The sequence below is a fragment of the Lissotriton helveticus genome, chromosome 8 (assembly GCF_964261635.1).
Source record: "Lissotriton helveticus chromosome 8, aLisHel1.1, whole genome shotgun sequence".
In the NCBI taxonomy this organism is placed as follows: domain Eukaryota; kingdom Metazoa; phylum Chordata; class Amphibia; order Caudata; family Salamandridae; genus Lissotriton; species Lissotriton helveticus.
Window position 1 is genome coordinate 169739937 of NC_136069.1, and position 15290 is coordinate 169755226.

The following is a 15290-nucleotide window of genomic DNA, read 5'->3' on the forward strand; positions in this document are numbered from 1 at the left end:
ATGGGGGAGGAGATGTCATCTCATCTGGGACAACCTTGAATACTAGTAACTGGAATGTGATGAATTCTGAAGTGTGGCGATATATACTTTGCAACAGTGATTTATTCTCGAACATGAATTGCTGAGGGAATAACTTGCACTGTTGAAATATCTATGTATTTTGTATGAGGGTTTATTAGATTGTTGTTTTTAGGTGCAACATTTGAGGTGATATATGTGGGGTTACTATAGTGCTTTGAGCATGTTGCATTATGTGATTGTCTGGACATATTCTATTATCCTAGGATTTTGGCGGCCAATATGGCTGCAATTGCAGATACACGACAAGATAGAAACCGTAAATGGGTATTGTTTTATATTTAGACGATAGTCGTGTGTTTGTAGCGATGTCTTGAGGTCAATGACATCGCCTCTTAGGAGAACTATGCCCAGGCACCCAGTGTACATGAGGCTCTATGCATGTTGTAACATCATTATATATATTTTTTGAGTCACAATTTTGCCGATACACGGAGTCATCAATTGTGGGAGAGATACATGATTGGATAATGTGTACTGTTAAACACACTCTCTTAAAGATGATATGCACATTCAGAGATGGCGCGCAAACACGAATCTTTGTTGTAGTCCTATGTTTGTTTCAATCACCCACAGTGAGTCAACATAATGGCGCCGCGCAGCGCGTTTGAGTGTAAACACTGACGAAGGGAGTTCCTCCCGAAACGCGTTTGTTCTTGTAATAAACCTGTGCTGAGAGCTGAAACCCCGAGAGTGCTGTATTCTTCTAACCCGGCTGGGTATTGTTGAGGAATCTGGAGCAGATATTGTTATCGCGGGACACCGCCGCGGAAACAGCACCCGCTACTTGAGTGACTCGTGTTGCTGGTGTTCAGGAGCGTGAATATATATATATATATATATCTAAACAAAATCCTGTCACTTCAGCATTGAACGCTTTGTTTTTTCACAGGTACGGATCACTCAGACACAAAGCGTTCGTGAATATTCAGTGGTTTATTCTCTCCTCTCCACCAGCATGACGCGTTTCGGCTGTATTACAACAGCCTTGATCACATGGCATCAAAATACCAATGGGAGTGTTTAAATACTGTGCAAATTAGGATTGACAACAAGCACCTGGTTAAATGACATAGAAAAAATATTTCAACTGCCCAAAAGGTTACAAAAGGGGAAACGAGAAATAATTCATTAACAAATCTCGCTTAAAAACGTTATTGTCAATAGCCCAATAAACATTACTAAAATCACAGTGATGGATTCCACAATCAATTCACGTATTGTAAATAGCCTATTATAACAATACTCAACATAGTTTGTGCGCTCATATATGAAACCATAGTGGTAAAATAGTATTTTCTATTTAAAGTGAACGCTGCTGAAAAAATGTCGGTCATTTAGCCTCGTACATCCACAAATGTAAACATTGACTCTTGTAAACATCGACTCTATCCCATGTCATTAAAAAACAGAACCCGTACTTAATGTCAAATTTAAGTGCAAGTGCAAAAAAATATTTTTAAAGTGCATAGTGACTGCACAATATCTACAAATTTACTCAAAGAGGTAAATATAACAAGCATTGAAAATGCAATAGGTCTCGCAATAGAAGAGTTTGACATTTTTCGTTTTGCAAATGGATGAGTGACACCTATAGCATTTGGAATGCAACATGTTTTGTATTTACGTGACTTATATGGCAGCTCTGGTCGTTATGCTACATCTCTAGATAGTTTTATCTTTCGCAAATGTGACACCTATTGTAACACAATATGTGTTGTGAGGGTGAGTGAGGGTGAGGGGTTGAGGGTGAGGGGTTGAGGGTGAGTGAGGGTGAGGGTGAGTGAGGGTGAGGGGTTGAGGGTGAGGTGTTGAGGGTGAGTGAGGGTGAGGTGTTGAGGGTGAGTGAGGGTGAGGGGTTGAGGGTGAGTGAGGGTGAGGGGTTGAGGGTGAGTGAGGGTGAGGGTGAGTGAGTGTGAGGGGTTGAGGGTGAGTGAGGGTGAGGGTGAGTGAGGGTGAGGGGTTGAGGGTGAGTGAGGGTGAGGGTGAGGCTGAGGGGTTGAGGGTGAGTGAGGGTGAGTGAGAGTGAGGGTGAGTGAGGGGTTCAGGGTGAAGGGTTGAGGGTGGGTGAGGGTGAGGGGTTGAGGGTGAGTGAGGGTGAGGGGTTGAGGGTGAGTGTGGGTGAGGGTGAGTGAGGGTGAGGTGTTGAGGGTGAGTGAGGGTGAGGGGTTGAGGGTGAGTGAGGGTGAGGGTGAGTGAGTGTGAGGGGTTGAGGGTGAGTGAGGGTGAGTGAGGGTGAGGGGTTGAGGGTGAGTGAGGGTGAGGGTGAGGCTGAGGGGTTGAGGGTGAGTGAGGGTGAGTGAGAGTGAGGGGTTGAGGGTGAAGGGTTGAGGGTGGGTGAGGGTGAGGGGTTGAGGGTGAGTGAGGGTGAGGGTGGGTGAGGGTGAGTGAGGGTGAGGGTGAGTGAGGGTGAGGGTGAGTGAGGGTGAGTGAGGGTGAGGGCGAGTGAGGGTGAGTGAGGGTGAGGGGTTGAGGGTGAGTGAGGGTGAGTGAGGGTGAGGGGTTGAGGGTGAGTGAGGGTGAGGGGTTGAGGGTGAGTGAGGGTGAGGCGTTGAAGGTGAGTGAGGGTGAGGGTGAGTGTGGGTGAGGGTGAGTGAGGGTGAGTGAGGGTGAGTGAGGGTGAGGGTGAGTGGGGGTGAGTGAGGGTGAGGGGTTGAGGGTGAGTGAGGGTGAGTGAGGGTGAGTGAGGGTGAGGGGTGAGGGGTTGAGGGTGAGTGAGGGTGAGTGAGTGTGAGGGGTTGAGGGTGAGTGAGGGTGAGGGTGAGTGAGGGTGAGGGGTTGAGGGTGAGTGAGGGTGAGGGTGAGGCTGAGGGGTTGAGGGTGAGTGAGGGTGAGTGAGAGTGAGGGTGAGTGAGGGGTTGAGGGTGAAGGGTTGAGGGTGGGTGAGGGTGAGGGGTTGAGGGTGAGGGGTTGAGGGGTTGAGGGTGAGTGAGGGTGAGGCGTTGAGGGTGAGTGAGGGTGAGTGTGGGTGAGGGTGAGTGAGAGTGAGGGTGAGTGAGGGTGAGGGTGAGTGAGGGTGAGTGAGTGTGGGTGAGGGTGAGTGAGGGTGAGGGTGAGTGAGGGTGAGTGAGGGTGAGGGTGAGTGAGGGTGAGTGAGGGTGAGGGGTTGAGGGTGAGTGAGGGTGAGTGAGGGTGAGTGAGGGTGAGGGGTTGAGGGTGAGTGAGGGTGAGGGGTTGAGGGTGGGTGAGGGTGAGGGTGAGGGGTTGAGGGTGAGTGAGGGTGAGGGTGAGGGTGAGGCTGAGGGGTTGAGGGTGAGTGAGGGTGAGTGAGAGTGAGGGTGAGTGAGGGGTTGAGGGTGAAGGGTTGAGGGTGGGTGAGGGTGAGGGGTTGAGGGTGAGTGAGGGTGAGGGGTTGAGGGGTTGAGGGTGAGTGAGGGTGGGGCGTTGAGGGTGAGTGAGGGTGAGGGTGAGTGTGGGTGAGGGTGAGTGAGGGTGAGGGTGAGTGAGGGTGAGTGAGGGTGAGGGTGGGTGAGGGTGAGTGAGGGTGAGGGGTTGAGGGTGAGTGAGGGTGAGTGAGGGTGAGGGGTTGAGGGTGAGTGAGGGTGAGTGAGAGTGAGGGTGAGTGAGGGGTTGAGGGTGAAGGGTTGAGGGTGGGTGAGGGTGAGGGGTTGAGGGTGAGTGAGGGTGAGGGGTTGAGGGGTTGAGGGTGAGTGAGGGTGAGGCGTTGAGGGTGAGTGAGGGTGAAGGTGAGTGTGGGTGAGGGTGGGTGAGGGTGAGTGAGGGTGAGTGAGGGTGAGTGAGGGTGAGGGGTTGAGGGTGAGTGAGGGTGAGTGAGGGTGAGTGAGGGTGAGGGGTTGAGGGTGAGTGAGGGTGAGGGGTTGAGGGTGAGTGAGGGTGAGGGTGAGGGGTTGAGGGTGAGGGTGAGGCTGAGGGGTTGAGGGTGAGTGAGGGTGAGTGAGAGTGAGGGTGAGTGAGGGGTTGAGGGTGAAGGGTTGAGGGTGGGTGAGGGTGAGGGGTTGAGGGTGAGTGAGGGTGAGGGGTTGAGGGTGAGTGTGGGTGAGGGTGGGTGAGGTGTTGAGGGTGAGTGAGGGTGAGGGGTTGAGGGTGAGTGAGGGTGAGGGTGAGTGAGTGTGAGGGGTTGAGGGTGAGTGAGGGTGAGGGTGAGTGAGGGTGAGGGGTTGAGGGTGAGTGAGGGTGAGGGTGAGGGTTAGGCTGAGGGGTTGAGGGTGAGTGAGGGTGAGTGAGAGTGAGGGTGAGTGAGGGGTTGAGGGTGAAGGGTTGAGGGTGGGTGAGGGTGAGGGGTTGAGGGTGAGTGAGGGTGAGGGGTTGAGGGGTTGAGGGTGAGTGAGGGTGAGGCGTTGAGGGTGAGTGAGGGTGAGTGTGGGTGAGGGTGAGTGAGGGTGAGTGAGGGTGAGGGGTTGAGGGTGAGTGAGGGTGAGTGAGGGTGAGTGAGGGTGAGGGGTTGAGGGTGAGTGAGGGTGAGGGGTTGAGGGTGAGTGAGGGTGAGGGTGAGTGAGTGTGAGGGGTTGAGGGTGAGTGAGGGTGAGGGTGAGTGAGGGTGAGGGGTTGAGGGTGAGTGAGGGTGAGGGTGAGGCTGAGGGGTTGAGGGTGAGTGAGGGTGAGTGAGAGTGAGGGTGAGTGAGGGGTTGAGGGTGAAGGGTTGAGGGTGGGTGAGGGTGAGGGGTTGAGGGTGAGTGAGGGTGAGGGGTTGAGGGTGAGTGAGGGTGAGGCGTTGAGGGTGAGTGAGGGTGAGGGTGAGTGTGGGTGAGGGTGAGTGAGGGTGAGGCTGAGGGGTTGAGGGTGAGTGAGGGTGAGTGAGAGTGAGGGTGAGTGAGGGGTTGAGGGTGAAGGGTTGAGGGTGGGTGAGGGTGAGGGGTTGAGGGTGAGTGAGGGTGAGGAGTTGAGGGTGAGTGTGGGTGAGGGTGAGTGAGGGTGAGGTGTTGAGGGTGAGTGAGGGTGAGGGGTTGAGGGTGAGTGAGGGTGAGGGTGAGTGAGTGTGAGGGGTTGAGGGTGAGTGAGGGTGAGTGAGGGTGAGGGGTTGAGGGTGAGTGAGGGTGAGGGTTAGGCTGAGGGGTTGAGGGTGAGTGAGGGTGAGTGAGAGTGAGGGTGAGTGAGGGGTTGAGGGTGAAGGGTTGAGGGTGAGGGGTTGAGGGTGAGTGAGGGTGAGGGGTTGAGGGGTTGAGGGTGAGTGAGGGTGAGGCGTTGAGGGTGAGTGAGGGTGAGGGTGAGTGTGGGTGAGGGTGAGTGAGGGTGAGTGAGGGTGAGGGTGAGTGAGGGTGAGTGAGGGTGAGTGAGGGTGAGGGGTTGAGGGTGAGTGAGGGTGAGGGGTTGAGGGTGAGGGTGAGTGAGTGTGAGGGGTTGAGGGTGAGTGAGGGTGAGGGTGAGTGAGGGGTTGAGGGTGAGTGAGGGTGAGGGTGAGGCTGAGGGGTTGAGGGTGAGTGAGGGTGAGTGAGAGTGAGGGTGAGTGAGGGGTTGAGGGTGAAGGGTTGAGGGTGGGTGAGGGTGAGGGGTTGAGGGTGAGTGACGGTGAGGGGTTGAGGGTGAGTGAGGGTGAGGCGTTGAGGGTGAGTGAGGGTGAGTGTGGGTGAGGGTGAGTGAGGGTGAGTGAGGGTGAGTGAGGGTGAGGGTGAGTGAGGGTGAGTGAGGGTGAGTGAGGGTGAGGGGTTGAGGGTGAGTGAGGGTGAGTGAGGGTGAGTGAGGGTGAGGGGTTGAGGGTGAGTGAGGGTGAGGGGTTGAGGGTGAGTGAGGGTGAGGGTGAGGGGTTGAGGGTGAGTGAGGGTGAGGGTGGGTGGGGGTGGGTGAGGGTGGGTGAGGGGTTGAGGGTGAGTGAGGGTGAGGGTGAGGGGTTGAGGGTGAGTGAGGGTGAGGGTGGGTGGGGGTGGGTGAGGGTGAGGGGTTGAGGGTGAGTGAGGGTGAGGGTGGGTGAGGGTGGGTGAGGGTGAGTGAGGGTGAGGGGTTGGGGTTGAGGGTGAGGGGTTGAGGGTGAGTGAGGGTGAGGTGTTGAGGGTGAGTGAGGGTGACAGCGTTTCTTTTCAAAGGCAACCGAAGTGCAAACACAAGTGGATCCCTGCCCCTCACACGATGGTTTTTAGGGTACAAATGTACAACGGCCGCCTGTGGGTCCTCGCCGGGCTTCCGAGAGGCAGGAAATACCGTTTGCATTCTTAAATTGCGAAGTTGTAGTGGGGGAGGAGGGGCGGTAAGAAAAAGGCGACCTCGAACTCCAGGTCCCAACAATCCAACACACACTCTCTGTTTAATGCAATATAATGGTGCCGAGAGACCTGGAAGGCGCGGGCCCTGCTGGCAGAGGTTGCACTGCGGCTGCGCAGCTTCAACACCTCCAAAGCACCGAAAATGACTGCTTCAATTCTACTGTGATGACTTACATGTGGTTTGGTGGCGCAGAGATTAAGCTGTAATTGATTTAAAAGCCGTACTGATTAACGAAAAGAAAGTGATTTTTTTAGGGGCAGAAGACAGTCATGGAAAACTGACATTAGGAGAGACTGTGGTTAGGGGTGTGTTATGGTAAGTGGGGAACACCGTAAACAGTTTCAGAATCCCACCCACTGTATTCAGAGAGAACCACGGGGCCGGGAGGGGTGGGGGAGTCGAGCTTACTATCACACACCCGGAGCATGCACAGAGCAAGAAGTGGGCAGGCGTCCCATTAGCTGACCTCCGTGTGACCTTCACCACATGCTGTCTATTACTACAAACGTAAGGGAGGGAGGGGGTGCCCTGTCATACAGACTGAAGACAAGCCAGTGTGCCTTAATCATATAGGCCTTTAAACACAACACTGCAGGCCCCCCAAAGGAAAAAGACTGAAAAGCTGGTAATGCAAAAAAAAAAAAACAAGACGGAGGGCATTGCTGTGGGGAGGGGGTGGAGGAGAAATGCACACGGCGGGCAGGGGAGGGGGCGGAGCGGGGAGAGCGGCATGTGGGTGTGAAGAAGCCGGGGCCTTTGAAGTGAAGCTAAGCTTCACTTCAAAAGGTGTCGGAGGAATGCGGCTGAGGGAACAGACGGCAATTGCGGCTGAGGGAACTGATGTGCACGCGCTTTTAAGCTCAATGCACATGCGCATTGAGCTTAAAAGTCACGGGCACTGCAAGGAATCGCCACGATTCCTTGCTTGTTAGTTAAAGAGTGGTTAAGCCGCAATAGTCTCGCAAGCTCGATGCGCATGGACAGGCGAGACCTAAAAACCATCACAAGTTGATAAATAGTGGTAAAATATGCGCTAAAATTTCATATATGTACACAGATGTAAACACTTGTAGATAGATGCTGCTCATGAGAACCTTAATATAGCCATAGTGACTGTATTAACCTGTGTGAATTTCTATTCAAAGAAAATCCTTTAAGATATATATACACACATAACCGGCTTATGAGAACCCACACCTACTATCTTGTAGCGTGAATGCTTTCTCAACAATTCAAACAAAGGGCTCAACATGCAAGATGAAAAAAACAGGAAATTAAGAAAAATGGAACAATATAGACCTTAAAATGATATGCATCCATCATTGACAAATTCTAAGTGTAATAAGACCTGATAGTATTCGCCTCGTCTAGGCTAATAATACCTGTTTAAACATCGACCTTGGTCTTCAGCCTATTAGGGCTGTGATGTGATGAGACCATAGAGGCTTATTACAACAAAAGAGGGGTAAATAACGGGTCCCTAAAGGAAAACTTGAAGATCCTCCCCCCTGTTCAATCCATTGTCGATCCTGGTATCTAGAAGCACGATGTATTTGCTTTCTAATTGCCTCAAGTGTCATTCTCGGTCCCCTCCCCGTATGTTCTTGGGCACAGCGTCAATGATGAAATATTTTAGTTGATTCAGGTCTTTGGCATGAACCAATTCAAAGTGGCGGGCAACTGGGTATGTTACATCTGAATTAACAATCGCTCTCAGATGTTGCAGAATGCGATTGAATGCCTGAAATTTGGTGCTCCCCACGTATTTTAACCCGCAGGAACACTCTAATACATATACCGCAAAATCAGTGCGGCATGTGTATAACTCTTTGATCTGAATAGGAGTAGGGTCAAAAGCTGAACAAAATTCTGAGGTGTTAACCCCAAATTTGCACGCCCTACATAAGATACACTTGTGGAAGCCTTTTTTGTTTGAAAACCATTCCTTTCCACTAGTGACCTCTGGACTTGTTTTGACCAAAGAGTCCCTCATAGAGGGTGCCCTCCTAAAGACAATGGAAGGTTCTGCCGGTAACATGGGGGCTAGGCTAATATCAGTTTTTAATAGGGGCCAATGTTTCTTTAAAATTCCCCTTATTTTGCGTTCCTCTGTGTTGAAAGTGGTAATCAAGCTGACTTTCATCTCCTTGCCCCTGCTGTCAGTGCCCACAATGTCATTGTTCTCAGCTCGATTTGCCAGGCAATCCTCCCTACTCCTACTATTGGCTTTCTCTTTGGCTACTGTAAGTTCTTTAGCTGAATAGCCACGTTTCAAGAATCTTTTGAAAGCCTCGTTCTGGCACAATTCTAAATCTTGCTGAGAACTACAGATTCTGCGCATCCGGGTAAACTCCCCATAAGGGATGCTTTTTATCAAGTGACCTGGATGGGCACTGGTGGCGTGCAAAATCGAATTTCCCGCAGTGCTCTTCCTATGCAATCTAGTTTCAAGGGAATTATCATGGACATAAACTTCCACATCAAGAAATTGTATGCAAGTGGTACTTATTTGGGAGGTAAATTTGAGATTAAGTTCATTAATATTCAAGGCTTTCACAAAGTCCCTGGCTGAATTTTCTGACCCTTTCCACACCATGCAGATATCATCAATGAACCTCCAATAGTGAATGATGTTATTGGCAAAGTTAAGTGTGTGCCTGACGACATGCTTCTCCCACCACCCTATGTGTAAACACGCATAGGTTGGGGAAAAGCATGCCCCCATAGCCACTCCCCTTAGCTGCTGATACACTTCATTGTTGAATAAAAAATAATTATTCATCAAACATAACTGTACATTCTTATCAGCATATCATTGTGATTCTTAAAACTCACATTACGTTGGTTCAAGAAATGCTTGACTGCATTAAGGCCATCTGCATGTTCTATACTAGTGTATAGGGTACTAATATCAAGGGCCATTAAGATGTAATCAGGTTCCCACTTAACCTCCTTCAATTTCATTAGGAAATGTCCAGTGTCCTTGATATATGAAGGAAGTTCAACAACAAAGCTCTGGAGGAAATAGTCAACGTATTTGGAAATGGCTTCCAAAAGACTGCCTTGGGCTGAAATGATTGGTCGCCCAGGTACAGGAGAAATGAGTTTGTGAACTTTAGGAATGAGGTAAAAAGTTGGAGTCAATGGAAAGTCCTTCTTTAAAAATGCCAGTTCTTGTTTGGTTAATAATCCTTCTCTTTTCCACTGATTTAGCTCCTTATGCACAGTCTGTTTAAGATTACGGATCTCTTTGAAATTTCCTTTCCTGTAACAAGATGTATCCGCCAGGTGCCGATGTGCTTCTTCCATGTATTGGGTCTTAGGCCAGATGACAATATTGCCTCATTTATCGGCTTTATTGATTATCAAATTAGAATTACTTCTCAATTTTTTCATTAAATTGAAATAGTACTTGGCTTTTTTAATTTTTCTGGAGACTTTGATCTGTAATCCCTTCAGATCCTCTGTAACCATGTCATTGAATGTGTCAATTGCATCCTTGGGCATAAGGGGTATAAAAGTCGATGGTACCTTAAAATGCGTTTCACAAGATGCATTGATATTGATCCCCATTCTGTCACATCTGACTTGAGTTGAGCTGGCACCTAGATCTTCGTCCAATGCCAATTCATGTGCAGTTTGCAAAGCTTTAATGTCAGAAACGTGAAACTTAAATGAGGGTTGAGACTCATTCGTGATGTTTTTAGCTCGGTCCTGTACATTGGCTAATTTAAAGTGTTTCTTCAACTTTAATTTTCGTATAAATTCAAAAACATCAATCCGGGTCTGTGCATAGTTATAGGAGTTTTTGGGGCAAAAGTAAAGACCAAGCGACAACAGCTGTGTTTCTGCTTTGGAAAGGACGATATCAGAGAGATTAACAACTGTAGTGTCAATTTCTTCATCAGAGATAATGTTCATTTCAGATGTTTTATCTTTGTCTGTTTTTGTTCCATCAGTGATCGCTTGCCTAATTTCTACCATTTCTTGCCTCTGTCTCTCTTTGCGAAGCCTCTCTCTCAGGTGTTTCCTCCTTTCGTTGCATTTGATGTTTTCGCATTTCCGGTTGTATTCCGCTGTTGCTGGGTTTTTGGTCGTAAGGTTTTGAATCTTTCCTCGATTAAAAAACCCAATTCCTCGGAAGGTGCAAAGTGAGTTGGAACTTGTACTCGCATAGATGCCCCCGCCTGCTCATCATCAGAACCCACACTGCTAGTAGTTGAATTCAATTCAGCTTCTGAAAGACCCGCTTCTGGTCAAGTGCAAGGCAGCTTTGGGGATGAGCGCTTGTCTCTTCAGTGTATCATATTTTCGAGCAAAAGTAAAAATTCTGCCCGTTTCATAGTCCTGCTTATCCTGGGCGAATTTGTACTGTTTGCGTATACTGATCGTTTCCTGGTGTTTGGCTAGTCTGGTATCTATGTCATCTCTGTATTTTTTGATATAATCTTTATCCTTATGTGAGTCCAATTCACTGTTCAATGCATCGATTTGTTTTAAAATTTCATTCCTATCAATCTCTGCATACTTTATCAACATGCATAACATGTTTCTGGAAGCCTCCAGATTGTTGGTTGCCCATTCCTTCAACATGAGGGGATTGGGGTTCTCAAAAGATGGAGCTATGAGAACCCTCAACCCCCTCGGGACTCTGCCCACTTCCAAGTACTTTTCAAGCGAGTGTTTTTCCCACCACTTAGTGGTTTCAGTCCTTAACAGTTTTTCCAACTTTTTCAGTTTGCCCTTTAAGTCGGTGCTGGAGTTACTTTCCTCCGTGGTTTCTTTATCGGTTCTCATTGCCGGAAGGTTCACAAACATAGCATCCGCTAGTGCCTCCCGGTTTTTCAAAGCCTCCGCTGGTGTGGACATGATTATTTTAGGAGGAAATAAACAATGCACTGTTCCTAACCGTTATTTGATCATGGAAAGAGGAGCCTTACTATTAAAGTGTCTATATCCTTTCACCCGCACAATAGGATGTTTTCACACACGTGTGTGTCAGCGTGCCCTCTCCGGCTTACCGCAGATACCTCGTAGTCCCTCGACTCCTGTGTATATATATGTATATATATATATATATATATATATATATATATATATATATATATATATATATCACCTACTGGCGGTCACCAGTAGGTAGTTATAGTTAGGACCTATTTTCCATAGGAAATCCGCAACATTCTATTTGGAATAACTTTGGCGCCGGTTGACGTATCTTCGCAAAATTTTCAAAACTGGATGGCCCGCTCCGGTCCATTCCAATCCTGAAATTCTTGGGGTGATTCGTCAAGTGGGGGCCGAGAAAAAATGGGGGGCCCAAAACGCGTTTTCCCCATGCAATTTTCCATAGAGACTGTTAATCGTAGCTACAGCCCGATCTGCTGAACGGAATTACACCGAATTTGGCAGAACGGTAGACATTGGTTCAGAGTCGTGCCTTTTGCTTAAATGGTGTAAATCCTTCAGTAGTTCCTGAGAAAATCAAAATCACATATATATCTATGGCCGCGGTGGATCCGCGCACCCTAAGCGCACCCTGCCGATCACAAGCTGTATTCTAATTGGCTGTCAACACTCCAAATCAGGAAGTGTTGGCAGCCATCTTGTGCCTCGATAGAACCGAAGCACAAGAAACCTAATTAAAAAACGTGCAAAATGCAAAAAGGCAGCAAGGTAGAAACACCCTGACCCCCTAGGCCTGCTCCGGGGGTCCCACAAGGACCCACAAGTCACCCCCAAAAATGTTAAAAAAATAAATTGACAAAATCTGCGCAGGGTGCGCATGACTTGCCGATAAAAAAGAAAATGAAGCGTGGGCTCCCGCGCTTCAATGCTAATTAGCCCCCTGGGGCATGTTAAAAATAAAGTGTGGGGGGGCCCAATCCCCACCCACACTGCCCGGGGACCGCCACCCCCCGGTGCAAAGTATAAATAATTGCGGGTGGGCACACAGCCCCCCCCCCGCAGTCCCAGGGACCGCCACCCCCCCAGGGCTTAATAGTTTAATATGGGGGGCCCTCTACGCCCCCCCCCCGAGCCCAAGAGACCGCCACCCCCGGGGCTCGACTCTATTGACATTGCGGGGGGCACACAGACCCCCCCAGCCCCGGGGACCGCCAGCCCCTGGGGCTTTTTTTAAATAAATAAATACCCTGTGTGGGGGGGCTGAAGCCCCCCCACATGCCCCGGAGACTGCCACCTCCCCGGGGAACTAAAGACTCAAATTGGGGGGTTTGTGAACGACACCCCAGCCCTGGGGACCACCACCCCTGGGGCTTTGTAAAATATGGGTGGCGGGGCCGCGCGGCCCCCCTCCTGGAGCCATTGATGCCGGCCGGCTTCTGAAGTTTCCCGGGGTGCCCACTCCCGGGACACTGTAGTTTGCAATGACGGGGCGGGAGCCTCACGGCTCCCGCCCTGTCATTGCTTTTCTACATGGGGAGCAGCATGTTAGCGGCTCCCCATGTGGAAAAGCAATGCCGGCTCCCGCAGGACGCAGGGAGCTGGCTGGGACCGTGGGGGGATTGGGGACCCCCCCACAGTACCCAAAGGAGAGGGCCAGCCCCGGGGGATGGGGTCCCCAGGGCTACAAGTAGCTCGGGAGGGGGGCCACACAGCCCCCCTCCCCAAAAGTAAAAATAAAATAAAATAGAGAGGCCGGCTTCGGGGGATAGGGTCTCCGGGGCCATAAGTGGCTCGGGAGGGGGGCCACGCGGCCCCTCGCCCCAAAGGTTTAAAAAAAAAAAAAAGGAAAAGCCCATGCCCCGGGGGATGGGGTGCCCGGGGCCTGTTAAGGCCTCGGGAGGGAGGCCACGTGGCCCCCTTCCACTTTAAAAAAAAATTATAAAAAAATTGGGGGCAGGCCCTGGGGGATGGGGTCCCCAGGGCCAAAACAATATAAAAAGAAGAGGGGCTACACAGCCCCCTTCTTAAAAAAATAATAAAAATAAAATACCGCCATCGCGCCAGAGGCCACGTTCCCTCCTTTTATCACTCTGCAAACGCGCCCCCTGGCGTGTTTGCAGAGGGGGAACGAATCCCCTTGAATACTGGGGGTCCCTGGGGGCCAACTAGCCCACCAAGAACCTCCAGGATGCGCCAGGGGGCTGCGTTGCAGAGAGCTGTTCTGAGGGCACGCCCCTTTTAACACCTCTCTGCAACGCAGCTCTGTGGCGCTTAATGGAGGTAGCTGGTGGGCTAGTTGCACCCCAGGGACCCTCAGGATTCAAGGGGAGGTAATCCCCCAACTTAAAACGCGCCACGGACGCGTCTGCACAGTGGTGAAGGGAGGGGGCGGGGCCTGGGTGATATGTGTGCAAACATGCTCTGTGGCGCGTTTGAAGTTCAGAAATTAATTCCTCTTCAATCCTGAGGGTCCCTGGGGGCCAAATAGCCTACCAGGTACCTGCAGTAAGCTTAACAGAGCGGCGCTGTATGGCTCCTTTTGTTACCAAGGAGCCATACATGTGTATATGTGTGATGATCAGTGTGAATGTGGAATGAGGTGTGAATGGTGAACTTTGAATGTTAATATTGTGGCACCTTTTAGGTTGGGCAGGGTTTTGTGCTTAGAGGTTTATTCTGTGTAGAATGTACACATTGTTGTTTCTTTTTAATCACTAGACGTAGTGTTTGTTCTATTTTTCTATATTGTATGAGCAGTGTTTATTTATTTATTTGCTGTTTGAAAAAATCAAGTGAGTTGTACAAAATAAAAAACTTTATTAAGTAAAACAGGTGGACACTGACTCAATGTCTTTCCGCCTTATAAAGTAAGGGAAAAATAAATATCAGCATAGGCACTTGTGGTTGTTCTCTCAGTTGAAGGGCTCAGCCTTGCTGATTAGAGCCAGACCCATTGTTGTTTCTTCTGTCAATGATCAATAGAACACTATCAAATATACGTATACACCTATATCAACATTACACACCAGCACACATCCTATTCACTTAGACAGTCATCCTACTCACTTATGCAAACAATGGATCATACTTACATTTACTCAGTTACACACTTATAAAAACACCACTTCATTTATTCATATAGATAGTAACTCATACTTAGTGTTATAAAATCACTGTTACAAGTATACAGTTATCCATACAGTCACTCATACAATCACTGAGTCTTATGTATACTTATTTATATACAACTGTCACCTACACTGCCTTTTATTTTTCTATTTTGTTGGACATGTACCATTGAGAGATACATTTGCTCATCACCACACCCATAAAGATATTCACTCACCCAAACAACTGTTATAACATGCAGTCTTAACCTCATATACCTACTGAATCAACTATTCACACATCTTTGGGCAGTCACACACACCCCCACCGAATGACACACATTCACTCTCCCATACAAATACTCAGTTAACTAAAAATAATAATAATTCTTTTTATTGTATAGTTAATACAAACCATTAAAAAAATATTAAAATGCAGTAATGTTTAAAAAACAATCAAGAGATACATACATACATAATTTAAGAATTAAGACCTTGGGTGAAAATATCCTTCGAGCTTAGACAAGCGGGGTCAGTTACAGAGGAAACAGTCACACAAAAGATACAAATTCTGGGTGTGGGGTAGATCTTTGCAATAGTTCCTCTTTTTTTCTCGAAGTTGGTGATGAATTTAACTGCCCTACAATAAGTTGGGGGTCCACCGAGCATAGGACTTGTATGATCGCGGAACGACAAGTGCGAATTCCGTATTCCTTGAACTTCACTTTTAACCTGTTCTGGCGTTCCTGGTCCAGTGCAGGACAGATGCAAATCAGATGAATGAAGTCTTGTTTCGCAGTACCACATAAGTCACACTCCTTGGATTCTTGAGTCCTCCATTTAGGTTGATCGGCGTTTGTTGGCAGATTGCCCATCCTTAGGCTGAGGTATTTTTGTTTAACATATGATGAGAATGCAAGTCCTAGGTAGGTAGCCGGCGTGGACTTTTTGTATGATTGTATTGTCATCCAGGCATGTGAGCGATGGCTCAGGGCTTCCTTGTCATAGATCAATGAATGCCTGTTGGCTGCCTTCTTTGCT